Below are 14,468 nucleotides of genomic sequence, written 5' to 3' on the forward strand. Positions count from 1 at the left end.
CAATGACAAGTTAAAAATAAAATGTATGCAAATTTTATAATGGAGAATGCGGGCATCGATCCCGCTACCTCTCGCATGCTAAGCAAGCGCTCTACCATTTGAGCTAATTCCCCTGTGTGTTTAATCTGCATAACATGAAAAAAGTAACCTCACTGCCTTCCACACTTTATTTGAAGTCCAATTGCCCATAAAAGTGTTCAGTTCACTCCTAACTTATGCCTTACCTCCACTTATGGGATGTTTTACAGTTCAGGTTGGCCTGTTTACTACTCGAATATGAGTGATATTGTGGTGTGTTCATCTAGACTCATACCCTACCTAATCTTGAAGTTAAATTTCCCACCAATGAGAAACCAAGGGAGATACCATTTTTGATAGTTATTGCATGTCTAATGCAAGAATAATCACCAGATTATGAGGATCCAGCAAAAATTACTCATTTTCGCCCAACGTGGAGCTCGAACCCACGACCCTGAGATTAAAAGTCTCATGCTCTACCGACTGAGCTAGCCGGGCTCCCACTTCAAGATGGTATGCGGACTAATCATTTTTTATGAAGGAAATCCAGTCTTGGACAATTTTTGGGAGTTATTGCAGGTCTAATGCAAGATTAATCTTCATAATATGAGAGTCAATGCAATATTCAGGCAAAAATTACTCGATTTCGCCCAACGTGGGGCTCGAACCCACGACCCTGAGATTAAGAGTCTCATGCTCTACCGACTGAGCTAGCCGGGCTCCCTCCTTAAGACAGTATGCAGACCAATCCCTTTTTGTGAAAAAAATCAAATCCTGGATATTCCTCTACTCTTGTTTTGCAAGGAAAGCCAGATTTATACATCCTTCAGAGGACAGAGTGTCAAAAAAAAATAAGAGAAAATGAAAACGGAAGTTGTGAGAACTTCATTTTGAGATTGCATAAGAATTCAAATTCCTCTCACATGCTAAAGAATACCTGAACCCTTTTGATTAAACCACTTTAGTTGTTATAATGAGACCACATTTGAAAGCCATCTGTGATTTTTCTGTTTTATAATGGAGAATGCGGGCATCGATCCCGCTACCTCTCGCATGCTAAGCGAGCACTCTACCATTTGAGCTAATTCCCCTGTGTGTTTAATCTGCATAACATGAAAAAAGTAACCTCACTGCCTTCCACACTTTATTTGCAGTCCAATTGCCCATAACAGTGTTCAGTTCACTCCTAACTTATGCCTTACCTCCACTTATGGGATGTTTTACAGTTCAGGTTGGCCTGTTTACTACTCGAATATGAGTGATATTGTGGTGTGTTCATCTAGACTCATACCCTACCTAATCTTGAAGTTAAATTTCCCACCAATGAGAAACCAAGGGAGATACCATTTTTGATAGTTATTGCATGTCTAATGCAAGAATAATCGCCAGATTATGAGAGTCCAGCAAAAATTACTCATTTTCGCCCAACGTGGGGCTCGAACCCACGACCCTGAGATTAAGAGTCTCATGCTCTACCGACTGAGCTAGCCGGGCTCCCACTTCAAGATGGTATGCAGACTAATCATTTTTTATGAAGGAAATCCATTCCTGGACAATTTTTGGGAGTTATTGCAGGTCTAATGCAAGATTAATCTCCATATTATGAGAGTCAATGCAATATTCAGGCAAAAATTACTCGTTTTCGCCCAACGTGGGGCTCGAACCCACGACCCTGAGATTAAGAGTCTCATGCTCTACCGACTGAGCTAGCCGGGCTCCCTCCTTAAGACAGTATGCAGACCAATCCCTTTTTGTGAAGAAAATCAAATCCTGGATATTCCTCTACTCTTGTTTTGCAAGGAAAGCCTGATTTATACATCCTTCAGAGGACAGAGTGTCAAAAAAAAATAAGAGAAAATGAAAACGGAAGTTGTGAGAACTTCATTTTGAGATTGCATAAGAATTCAAATTCCTCTCACATGCTAAAGAATACCTGAACCCTTTAGATTAAACCACTTTAGTTGTTATAATGAGACCATATTTGAAAGCCATCTGTGATTTTTCTGTTCTTACTCTGCAATGACCATGGGCAATGACAAGTTAAAAATAAAATGTATGCAAATTTTATAATGGAGAATGCGGGCATCAACCCCGCTACCTCTCGCATGCTAAGCGAGCGCTCTACCATTTGGGCTAATTCCCCTGAGTGTTTAATCTGCATAACATGAAAAAAGTAACCTCACTGCCTTCCACACTTTATTTGCAGTCCAATTGCCCATAACAGTGTTCAGTTCACTCCTAACTTATGCCTTACCTCCACTTATGGGATGTTTTACAGTTCAGGTTGGCCTGTTTACTACTCGAATATGAGTGATATTGTGGTGTGTTCATCTAGACTCATACCCTACCTAATCTTGAAGTTAAATTTCCCACCAATGAGAAACCAAGGGAGATACCATTTTTGATAGTTATTGCATGTCTAATGCAAGAATAATCACCAGATTATGAGAGTCCAGCAAAAATTACTCATTTTCGCCCAACGTGGGGCTCAAACCCACGACCTTAAGATTAAGAGTCTCATGCTCTACCGACTGAGCTAGCCGGGCTCCCACTTCAAGATGGTATGCAGACTAATCATTTTTCATGAAGGAAATCCATTCCTGGACAATTTTTGGGAGTTATTGCAGGTCTAATGCAAGATTAATCTCCATATTATGAGAGTCAATGCAATATTCAGGCAAAAATTACTCGATTTCGCCCAACGTGGGGCTCGAACCCACGACCCTGAGATTAAGAGTCTCATGCTCTACCGACTGAGCTAGCCGGGCTCCCTCCTTAAGACAGTATGCAGACCAATCCCTTTTTGTGAAAAAAATCAAATCCTGGATATTCCTCTACTCTTGTTTTGCAAGGAAAGCCAGATTTATACATCCTTCAGAGGACAGAGTGTCAAAAAAAAATAAGAGAAAATGAAAACGGAAGTTGTGAGAACTTCATTTTGAGATTGCATAAGAATTCAAATTCTTCTCACGTGCTAAAGAATACCTGAACCCTTTTGATTAAACCACTTTAGTTGTTATAATGAGACCATATTTGAAAGCCATCTGTGATTTTTCTGTTCTTACTCTGCAATGACCATGGGCAATGACAAGTTAAAAATAAAATGTATGCAAATTTTATAATGGAGAATGCGGGCATCAACCCCGCTACCTCTCGCATGCTAAGCGAGCGCTCTACCATTTGAGCTAATTCCCCTGAGTGTTTAATCTGCATAACATGAAAAAAGTAACCTCACTGCCTTCCACACTTTATTTGCAGTCCAATTGCCCATAACAGTGTTCAGTTCACTCCTAACTTATGCCTTACCTCCACTTATGGGATGTTTTACAGTTCAGGTTGGCCTGTTTACTACTCGAATATGAGTGATATTGTGGTGTGTTCATCTAGACTCATACCCTACCTAATCTTGAAGTTAAATTTCCCACCAATGAGAAACCAAGGGAGATACCATTTTTGATAGTTATTGCATGTCTAATGCAAGAATAATCACCAGATTATGAGAGTCCAGCAAAAATTACTCATTTTCGCCCAACGTGGGGCTCGAACCCACGACCCTGAGATTAAGAGTCTCATGCTCTACCGACTGAGCTAGCCGGGCTCCACTTCAAGATGGTATGCAGACTAATCATTTTTTATGAAGGAAATCCATTCCTGGACAATTTTTGGGAGTTATTGCAGGTCTAATGCAAGATTAATCTCCATATTATGAGAGTCAATGCAATATTCAGGCAAAAATTACTCGTTTTCGCCCAACGTGGGGCTCGAACCCACGACCCTGAGATTAAAAGTCTCATGCTCTACCGACTGAGCTAGCCGGGCTCCCACTTCAAGATGGTATGCAGACTAATCATTTTTTATGAAGGAAATCCATTCCTGGACAATTTTCTGGGAGTTATTGCAGGTCTAATGCAAGATTAATCTCCATATTATGAGAGTCAATGCAATATTCAGGCAAAAATTACTCGTTTTCGCCCAACGTGGGGCTCGAACCCACGACCCTGAGATTAAGAGTCTCATGCTCTACCGACTGAGCTAGCCGGGCTCCCTCCTTAAGACAGTATGCAGACCAATCCCTTTTTGTGAAAAAAATCAAATCCTGGATATTCCTCTACTCTTGTTTTGCAAGGAAAGCCAGATTTATACATCCTTCAGAGGACAGAGTGTCAAAAAAAAATAAGAGAAAATGAAAACGGAAGTTGTGAGAACTTCATTTTGAGATTGCATAAGAATTCAAATTCCTCTCACATGCTAATGAATACCTGAACCCTTTTGATTAAACCACTTTAGTTGTTATAATGAGACCATATTTGAAAGCCATCTGTGATTTTTCTGTTTTATAATGGAGAATGCGGGCATCGATCCCGCTACCTCTCGCATGCTAAGCGAGCACTCTACCATTTGAGCTAATTCCCCTGTGTGTTTAATCTGCATAACATGAAAAAAGTAACCTCACTGCCTTCCACACTTTATTTGCAGTCCAATTGCCCATAACAGTGTTCAGTTCACTCCTAACTTATGCCTTACCTCCACTTATGGGATGTTTTACAGTTCAGGTTGGCCTGTTTACTACTCGAATATGAGTGATATTGTGGTGTGTTCATCTAGACTCATACCCTACCTAATCTTGAAGTCAAATTTCCCACCAATGAGAAACCAAGGGAGATACCATTTTTGATAGTTATTGCATGTCTAATGCAAGAATAATCGCCAGATTATGAGAGTCCAGCAAAAATTACTCATTTTCGCCCAACGTGGGGCTCAAACCCACGACCCTGAGATTAAGAGTCTCATGCTCTACCGACTGAGCTAGCCGGGCTCCCACTTCAAGATGGTATGCAGACTAATCATTTTTTATGAAGGAAATCCATTCCTGGACAATTTTTGGGAGTTATTGCAGGTCTAATGCAAGATTAATCTCCATATTATGAGAGTCAATGCAATATTCAGGCAAAAATTACTCGTTTTCACCCAACGTGGGGCTCGAACCCACGACCCTGAGATTAAGAGTCTCATGCTCTACCGACTGAGCTAGCCGGGCTCCCTCCTTAAGACAGTATGCAGACCAATCCCTTTTTGTGAAAAAAATCAAATCCTGGATATTCCTCTACTCTTGTTTTGCAAGGAAAGCCAGATTTATACATCCTTCAGAGGACAGAGTGTCAAAAAAAAATAAGAGAAAATGAAAACGGAAGTTGTGAGAACTTCATTTTGAGATTGCATAAGAATTCAAATTCCTCTCACATGCTAAAGAATACCTGAACCCTTTTGATTAAACCACTTTAGTTGTTATAATGAGACCATATTTGAAAGCCATCTGTGATTTTTCTGTTTTATAATGGAGAATGCGGGCATCGATCCCGCTACCTCTCGCATGCTAAGCGAGCACTCTACCATTTGAGCTAATCCCCCTGTGTGTTTAATCTGCATAACATGAAAAAAGTAACCTCACTGCCTTCCACACTTTATTTGCAGTCCAATTGCCCATAACAGTGTTCAGTTCACTCCTAACTTATGCCTTACCTCCACTTATGGGATGTTTTACAGTTCAGGTTGGCCTGTTTACTACTCGAATATGAGTGATATTGTGGTGTGTTCATCTAGACTCATACCCTACCTAATCTTGAAGTTAAATTTCCCACCAATGAGAAACCAAGGGAGATACCATTTTTGATAGTTATTGCATGTCTAATGCAAGAATAATCGCCAGATTATGAGAGTCCAGCAAAAATTACTCATTTTCGCCCAACGTGGGGCTCGAACCCACGACCCTGAGATTAAGAGTCTCATGCTCTACCGACTGAGCTAGCCGGGCTCCCACTTCAAGATGGTATGCAGACTAATCATTTTTTATGAAGGAAATCCATTCCTGGACAATTTTGGGGAGTTATTGCAGGTCTAATGCAAGATTAATCTCCATATTATGAGAGTCAATGCAATATTCAGGCAAAAATTACTCGTTTTCGCCCAACGTGGGGCTCGAACCCACGACCCTGAGATTAAGAGTCTCATGCTCTACCGACTGAGCTAGCCGGGCTCCCTCCTTAAGACAGTATGCAGACCAATCCCTTTTTGTGAAGAAAATCAAATCCTGGATATTCCTCTACTCTTGTTTTGCAAGGAAAGCCTGATTTATACATCCTTCAGAGGACAGAGTGTCAAAAAAAAAATAAGAGAAAATGAAAACGGAAGTTGTGAGAACTTCATTTTGAGATTGCATAAGAATTCAAATTCCTCTCACATGCTAAAGAATACCTGAACCCTTTTGATTAAACCACTTTAGTTGTTATAATGAGACCATATTTGAAAGCCATCGGTGATTTTTCTGTTCTTACTCTGCAATGACCATGGGCAATGACAAGTTAAAAATAAAATGTATGCAAATTTTATAATGGAGAATGCGGGCATCAACCCTGCTACCTCTCGCATGCTAAGCGAGCGCTCTACCATTTGGGCTAATTCCCCTGAGTGTTTAATCTGCATAACATGAAAAAAGTAACCTCACTGCCTTCCACACTTTATTTGCAGTCCAATTGCCCATAACAGTGTTCAGTTCACTCCTAACTTATGCCTTACCTCCACTTATGGGATGTTTTACAGTTCAGGTTGGCCTGTTTACTACTCGAATATGAGTGATATTGTGGTGTGTTCATCTAGACTCATACCCTACCTAATCTTGAAGTTAAATTTCCCACCAATGAGAAACCAAGGGAGATACCATTTTTGATAGTTATTGCATGTCTAATGCAAGAATAATCACCAGATTATGAGAGTCCAGCAAAAATTACTCATTTTCGCCCAACGTGGGGCTCAAACCCACGACCCTGAGATTAAGAGTCTCATGCTCTACCGACTGAGCTAGCCGGGCTCCCACTTCAAGATGGTATGCAGACTAATCATTTTTTATGAAGGAAATCCATTCCTGGACAATTTTTGGGAGTTATTGCAGGTCTAATGCAAGATTAATCTCCATATTATGAGAGTCAATGCAATATTCAGGCAAAAATTACTCGTTTTCGCCCAACGTGGGGCTCGAACCCACGACCCTGAGATTAAGAGTCTCATGCTCTACCGACTGAGCTAGCCGGGCTCCCTCCTTAAGACAGTATGCAGACCAATCCCTTTTTGTGAAGAAAATCAAATCCTGGATATTCCTCTACTCTTGTTTTGCAAGGAAAGCCTGATTTATACATCCTTCAGAGGACAGAGTGTCAAAAAAAAAATAAGAGAAAATGAAAACGGAAGTTGTGAGAACTTCATTTTGAGATTGCATAAGAATTCAAATTCCTCTCACATGCTAAAGAATACCTGAACCCTTTTGATTAAACCACTTTAGTTGTTATAATGAGACCATATTTGAAAGCCATCTGTGATTTTTCTGTTCTTACTCTGCAATGACCATGGGCAATGACAAGTTAAAAATAAAATGTATGCAAATTTTATAATGGAGAATGCGGGCATCAACCCCGCTACCTCTCGCATGCTAAGCGAGCGCTCTACCATTTGGGCTAATTCCCCTGAGTGTTTAATCTGCATAACATGAAAAAAGTAACCTCACTGCCTTCCACACTTTATTTGCAGTCCAATTGCCCATTCAGTTCACTCCTAACTTATGCCTTACCTCCACTTATGGGATGTTTTACAGTTCAGGTTGGCCAGTTTACTACTCGAATATGAGTGATATTGTGGTGTGTTCATCTAGACTCATACCCTACCTAATCTTGAAGTTAAATTTCCCACCAATGAGAAACCAAGGGAGATACCATTTTTGATAGTTATTGCATGTCTAATGCAAGAATAATCACCAGATTATGAGAGTCCAGCAAAAATTACTCATTTTCGCCCAACGTGGGGCTCCAACCCACGACCCTGAGATTAAGAGTCTCATGCTCTACCGACTGAGCTAGCCGGGCTCCCACTTCAAGATGGTATGCAGACTAATCATTTTTTATGAAGGAAATCCATTCCTGGACAATTTTTGGGAGTTATTGCAGGTCTAATGCAAGATTAATCTCCATATTATGAGAGTCAATGCAATATTCAGGCAAAAATTACTCGATTTCGCCCAACGTGGGGCTCGAACCCACGACCCTGAGATTAAGAGTCTCATGCTCTACCGACTGAGCTAGCCGGGCTCCCTCCTTAAGACAGTATGCAGACCAATCCCTTTTTGTGAAAAAAATCAAATCCTGGATATTCCTCTACTCTTGTTTTGCAAGGAAAGCCAGATTTATACATCCTTCAGAGGACAGAGTGTCAAAAAAAAATAAGAGAAAATGAAAACGGAAGTTGTGAGAACTTCATTTTGAGATTGCATAAGAATTCAAATTCCTCTCACATGCTAAAGAATACCTGAACCCTTTTGATTAAACCACTTTAGTTGTTATAATGAGACCATATTTGAAAGCCATCTGTGATTTTTCTGTTCTTACTCTGCAATGACCATGGGCAATGACAAGTTAAAAAAAAAATGTATGCAAATTTTATAATGGAGAATGCGGGCATCAACCCCGCTACCTCTCGCATGCTAAGCGAGCGCTCTACCATTTGAGCTAATTCCCCTGAGTGTTTAATCTGCATAACATGAAAAAAGTAACCTCACTGCCTTCCACACTTTATTTGCAGTCCAATTGCCCATAACAGTGTTCAGTTCACTCCTAACTTATGCCTTACCTCCACTTATGGGATGTTTTACAGTTCAGGTTGGCCTGTTTACTACTCGAATATGAGTGATATTGTGGTGTGTTCATCTAGACTCATATCCTACCTAATCTTGAAGTTAAATTTCCCACCAATGAGAAACCAAGGGAGATACCATTTTTGATAGTTATTGCATGTCTAATGCAAGAATAATCACCAGATTATGAGAGTCCAGCAAAAATTACTCATTTTCGCCCAACATGGGGCTCGAACCCACGACCCTGAGATTAAGAGTCTCATGCTCTACCGACTGAGCTAGCCGGGCTCCCACTTCAAGATGGTATGCAGACTAATCATTTTTTATGAAGGAAATCCATTCCTGGACAATTTTTGGGAGTTATTGCAGGTCTAATGCAAGATTAATCTCCATATTATGAGAGTCAATGCAATATTCAGGCAAAAATTACTCGTTTTCGCCCAACGTGGGGCTCGAACCCACGACCCTGAGATTAAGAGTCTCATGCTCTACCGACTGAGCTAGCCGGGCTCCCACTTCAAGATGGTATGCAGACTAATCATTTTTTATGAAGGAAATCCATTCCTGGACAATTTTCTGGGAGTTATTGCAGGTCTAATGCAAGATTAATCTCCATATTATGAGAGTCAATGCAATATTCAGGCAAAAATTACTCGTTTTCGCCCAACGTGGGGCTCGAACCCACGACCCTGAGATTAAAAGTCTCATGCTCTACCGACTGAGCTAGCCGGGCTCCCACTTCAAGATGGTATGCAGACTAATCATTTTTTATGAAGGAAATCCATTCCTGGACAATTTTTGGGAGTTATTGCAGGTCTAATGCAAGATTAATCTCCATATTATGAGAGTCAATGCAATATTCAGGCAAAAATTACTCGTTTTCGCCCAACGTGGGGCTCGAACCCACGACCCTGAGATTAAGAGTCTCATGCTCTACCGACTGAGCTAGCCGGGCTCCCTCCTTAAGACAGTATGCAGACCAATCCCTTTTTGTGAAAAAAATCAAATCCTGGATATTCCTCTACTCTTGTTTTGCAAGGAAAGCCAGATTTATACATCCTTCAGAGGACAGAGTGTCAAAAAAAAATAAGAGAAAATGAAAACGGAAGTTGTGAGAACTTCATTTTGAGATTGCATAAGAATTCAAATTCCTCTCACATGCTAAAGAATACCTGAACCCTTTTGATTAAACCACTTTAGTTGTTATAATGAGACCATATTTGAAAGCCATCTGTGATTTTTCTGTTTTATAATGGAGAATGCGGGCATCGATCCCGCTACCTCTCGCATGCTAAGCGAGCACTCTACCATTTGAGCTAATCCCCCTGTGTGTTTAATCTGCATAACATGAAAAAAGTAACCTCACTGCCTTCCACACTTTATTTGCAGTCCAATTGCCCATAACAGTGTTCAGTTCACTCCTAACTTATGCCTTACCTCCACTTATGGGATGTTTTACAGTTCAGGTTGGCCTGTTTACTACTCAAATATGAGTGATATTGTGGTGTGTTCATCTAGACTCATACCCTACCTAATCTTGAAGTCAAATTTCCCACCAATGAGAAACCAAGGGAGATACCATTTTTGATAGTTATTGCATGTCTAATGCAAGAATAATCGCCAGATTATGAGAGTCCAGCAAAAATTACTCATTTTCGCCCAACGTGGGGCTCAAACCCACGACCCTGAGATTAAGAGTCTCATGCTCTACCGACTGAGCTAGCCGGGCTCCCACTTCAAGATGGTATGCAGACTAATCATTTTTTATGAAGGAAATCCATTCCTGGACAATTTTTGGGAGTTATTGCAGGTCTAATGCAAGATTAATCTCCATATTATGAGAGTCAATGCAATATTCAGGCAAAAATTACTCGATTTCGCCCAACGTGGGGCTCGAACCCACGACCCTGAGATTAAGAGTCTCATGCTCTACCGACTGAGCTAGCCGGGCTCCCTCCTTAAGACAGTATGCAGACCAATCCCTTTTTGTGAAAAAAATCAAATCCTGGATATTCCTCTACTCTTGTTTTGCAAGGAAAGCCAGATTTATACATCCTTCAGAGGACAGAGTGTCAAAAAAAAATAAGAGAAAATGAAAACGGAAGTTGTGAGAACTTCATTTTGAGATTGCATAAGAATTCAAATTCCTCTCACATGCTAAAGAATACCTGAACCCTTTTGATTAAACCACTTTAGTTGTTATAATGAGACCATATTTGAAAGCCATCTGTGATTTTTCTGTTCTTACTCTGCAATGACCATGGGCAATGACAAGTTAAAAATAAAATGTATGCAAATTTTATAATGGAGAATGCGGGCATCAACCCCGCTACCTCTCGCATGCTAAGCGAGCGCTCTACCATTTGAGCTAATTCCCCTGAGTGTTTAATCTGCATAACATGAAAAAAGTAACCTCACTGCCTTCCACACTTTATTTGCAGTCCAATTGCCCATAACAGTGTTCAGTTCACTCCTAACTTATGCCTTACCTCCACTTATGGGATGTTTTACAGTTCAGGTTGGCCTGTTTACTACTCGAATATGAGTGATATTGTGGTGTGTTCATCTAGACTCATACCCTACCTAATCTTGAAGTTAAATTTCCCACCAATGAGAAACCAAGGGAGATACCATTTTTGATAGTTATTGCATGTCTAATGCAAGAATAATCACCAGATTATGAGAGTCCAGCAAAAATTACTCATTTTCGCCCAACGTGGGTCTCGAACCCACGACCCTGAGATTAAGAGTCTCATGCTCTACCGACTGAGCTAGCCGGGCTCCCACTTCAAGATGGTATGCAGACTAATCATTTTTTATGAAGCAAATCCATTCCTGGACAATTTTTGGGAGTTATTGCAGGTCTAATGCAAGATTAATCTCCATATTATGAGAGTCAATGCAATATTCAGGCAAAAATTACTCATTTTCGCCCAACGTGGGGCTCAAACCCACGACCCTGAGATTAAGAGTCTCATGCTCTACCGACTGAGCTAGCCGGGCTCCCACTTCAAGATGGTATGCAGACTAATCATTTTTTATGAAGGAAATCCATTCCTGGACAATTTTTGGGAGTTATTGCAGGTCTAATGCAAGATTAATCTCCATATTATGAGAGTCAATGCAATATTCAGGCAAAAATTACTCGATTTCGCCCAACGTGGGGCTCGAACCCACGACCCTGAGATTAAGAGTCTCATGCTCTACCGACTGAGCTAGCCGGGCTCCCTCCTTAAGACAGTATGCAGACCAATCCCTTTTTGTGAAAAAAATCAAATCCTGGATATTCCTCTACTCTTGTTTTGCAAGGAAAGCCAGATTTATACATCCTTCAGAGGACAGAGTGTCAAAAAAAAATAAGAGAAAATGAAAACGGAAGTTGTGAGAACTTCATTTTGAGATTGCATAAGAATTCAAATTCCTCTCACATGCTAAAGAATACCTGAACCCTTTTGATTAAACCACTTTAGTTGTTATAATGAGACCATATTTGAAAGCCATCTGTGATTTTTCTGTTCTTACTCTGCAATGACCATGGGCAATGACACGTTAAAAATAAAATGTATGCAAATTTTATAATGGAGAATGCGGGCATCAACCCCGCTACCTCTCGCATGCTAAGCGAGCGCTCTACCATTTGAGCTAATTCCCCTGAGTGTTTAATCTGCATAACATGAAAAAAGTAACCTCACTGCCTTCCACACTTTATTTGCAGTCCAATTGCCCATAACAGTGTTCAGTTCACTCCTAACTTATGCCTTACCTCCACTTATGGGATGTTTTACAGTTCAGGTTGGCCTGTTTACTACTCGAATATGAGTGATATTGTGGTGTGTTCATCTAGACTCATATCCTACCTAATCTTGAAGTTAAATTTCCCACCAATGAGAAACCAAGGGAGATACCATTTTTGATAGTTATTGCATGTCTAATGCAAGAATAATCACCAGATTATGAGAGTCCAGCAAAAATTACTCATTTTCGCCCAACATGGGGCTCGAACCCACGACCCTGAGATTAAGAGTCTCATGCTCTACCGACTGAGCTAGCCGGGCTCCCACTTCAAGATGGTATGCAGACTAATCATTTTTTATGAAGGAAATCCATTCCTGGACAATTTTTGGGAGTTATTGCAGGTCTAATGCAAGATTAATCTCCATATTATGAGAGTCAATGCAATATTCAGGCAAAAATTACTCGTTTTCGCCCAACGTGGGGCTCGAACCCACGACCCTGAGATTAAGAGTCTCATGCTCTACCGACTGAGCTAGCCGGGCTCCCTCCTTAAGACAGTATGCAGACCAATCCCTTTTTGTGAAGGAAATCCATTCCTGGACAATTTTTGGGAGTTATTGCAGGTCTAATGCAAGATTAATCTCCATATTATGAGAGTCAATGCAATATTCAGGCAAAAATTACTCGTTTTCGCCCAACGTGGGGCTCGAACCCACGACCCTGAGATTAAGAGTCTCATGCTCTACCGACTGAGCTAGCCGGGCTCCCTCCTTAAGACAGTATGCAGACCAATCCCTTTTTGTGAAAAAAATCAAATCCTGGATATTCCTCTACTCTTGTTTTGCAAGGAAAGCCAGATTTATACATCCTTCAGAGGACAGAGTGTCAAAAAAAAATAAGAGAAAATGAAAACGGAAGTTGTGAGAACTTCATTTTGAGATTGCATAAGAATTCAAATTCCTCTCACATGCTAAAGAATACCTGAACCCTTTTGATTAAACCACTTTAGTTGTTATAATGAGACCATATTTGAAAGCCATCTGTGATTTTTCTGTTTTATAATGGAGAATGCGGGCATCGATCCCGCTACCTCTCGCATGCTAAGCGAGCACTCTACCATTTGAGCTAATTCCCCTGTGTGTTTAATCTGCATAACATGAAAAAAAGTAACCTCACTGCCTTCCACACTTTATTTGCAGTCCAATTGCCCTTAACAGTGTTCAGTTCACTCCTAACTTATGCCTTACCTCCACTTATGGGATGTTTTACAGTTCAGGTTGGCCTGTTTACTACTCGAATATGAGTGATATTGTGGTGTGTTCATCTAGACTCATACCCTACCTAATCTTGAAGTTAAATTTCCCACCAATGAGAAACCAAGGGAGATACCATTTTTGATAGTTATTGCATGTCTAATGCAAGAATAATCGCCAGATTATGAGAGTCCAGCAAAAATTACTCATTTTCGCCCAACGTGGGGCTCGAACCCACGACCCTGAGATTAAGAGTCTCATGCTCTACCGACTGAGCTAGCCGGGCTCCCACTTCAAGATGGTATGCAGACTAATCATTTTTTATGAAGGAAATCCATTCCTGGACAATTTTTGGGAGTTATTGCAGGTCTAATGCAAGATTAATCTCCATATTATGAGAGTCAATGCAATATTCAGGCAAAAATTACTCGTTTTCGCCCAACGTGGGGCTCGAACCCACGACCCTGAGATTAAGAGTCTCATGCTCTACCGACTGAGCTAGCCGGGCTCCCTCCTTGAGACAGTATGCAGACCAATCCCTTTTTGTGAAGAAAATCAAATCCTGGATATTCCTCTACTCTTGTTTTGCAAGGAAAACCTGATTTATACATCCTTCAGAGGACAGAGTGTCAAAAAAAAATAAGAGAAAATGAAAACGGAAGTTGTGAGAACTTCATTTTGAGATTGCATAAGAATTCAAATTCCTCTCACATGCTAAAGAATACCTGAACCCTTTTGATTAAACTACTTTAGTTGTTATAATGAGACCATATTTGAAAGCCATCTGT

At 40.6% G+C, this 14,468-nt stretch overlaps 2 non-coding genes across 2 annotated transcripts; both read right to left on the reverse strand.

Moving 5' to 3' along the window:
* Window positions 1-3,764: 3,764 nt before the first annotated feature.
* Window positions 3,765-3,837, reverse strand: TRNAK-UUU (transfer RNA lysine (anticodon UUU)). The gene has a single exon. It is a non-coding gene; the product is annotated as a tRNA-Lys (tRNA).
* A 5,515-nt stretch (window positions 3,838-9,352) lies between these two features.
* Window positions 9,353-9,425, reverse strand: TRNAK-UUU (transfer RNA lysine (anticodon UUU)). Its single transcript has one exon. It is a non-coding gene; the product is annotated as a tRNA-Lys (tRNA).
* Window positions 9,426-14,468: the final 5,043 nt, after the last annotated feature.

Source organism: Lissotriton vulgaris, chromosome 1_1 (assembly GCF_964263255.1).
Source record: "Lissotriton vulgaris chromosome 1_1, aLisVul1.2, whole genome shotgun sequence".
In the NCBI taxonomy this organism is placed as follows: Eukaryota; Metazoa; Chordata; class Amphibia; order Caudata; family Salamandridae; genus Lissotriton; species Lissotriton vulgaris.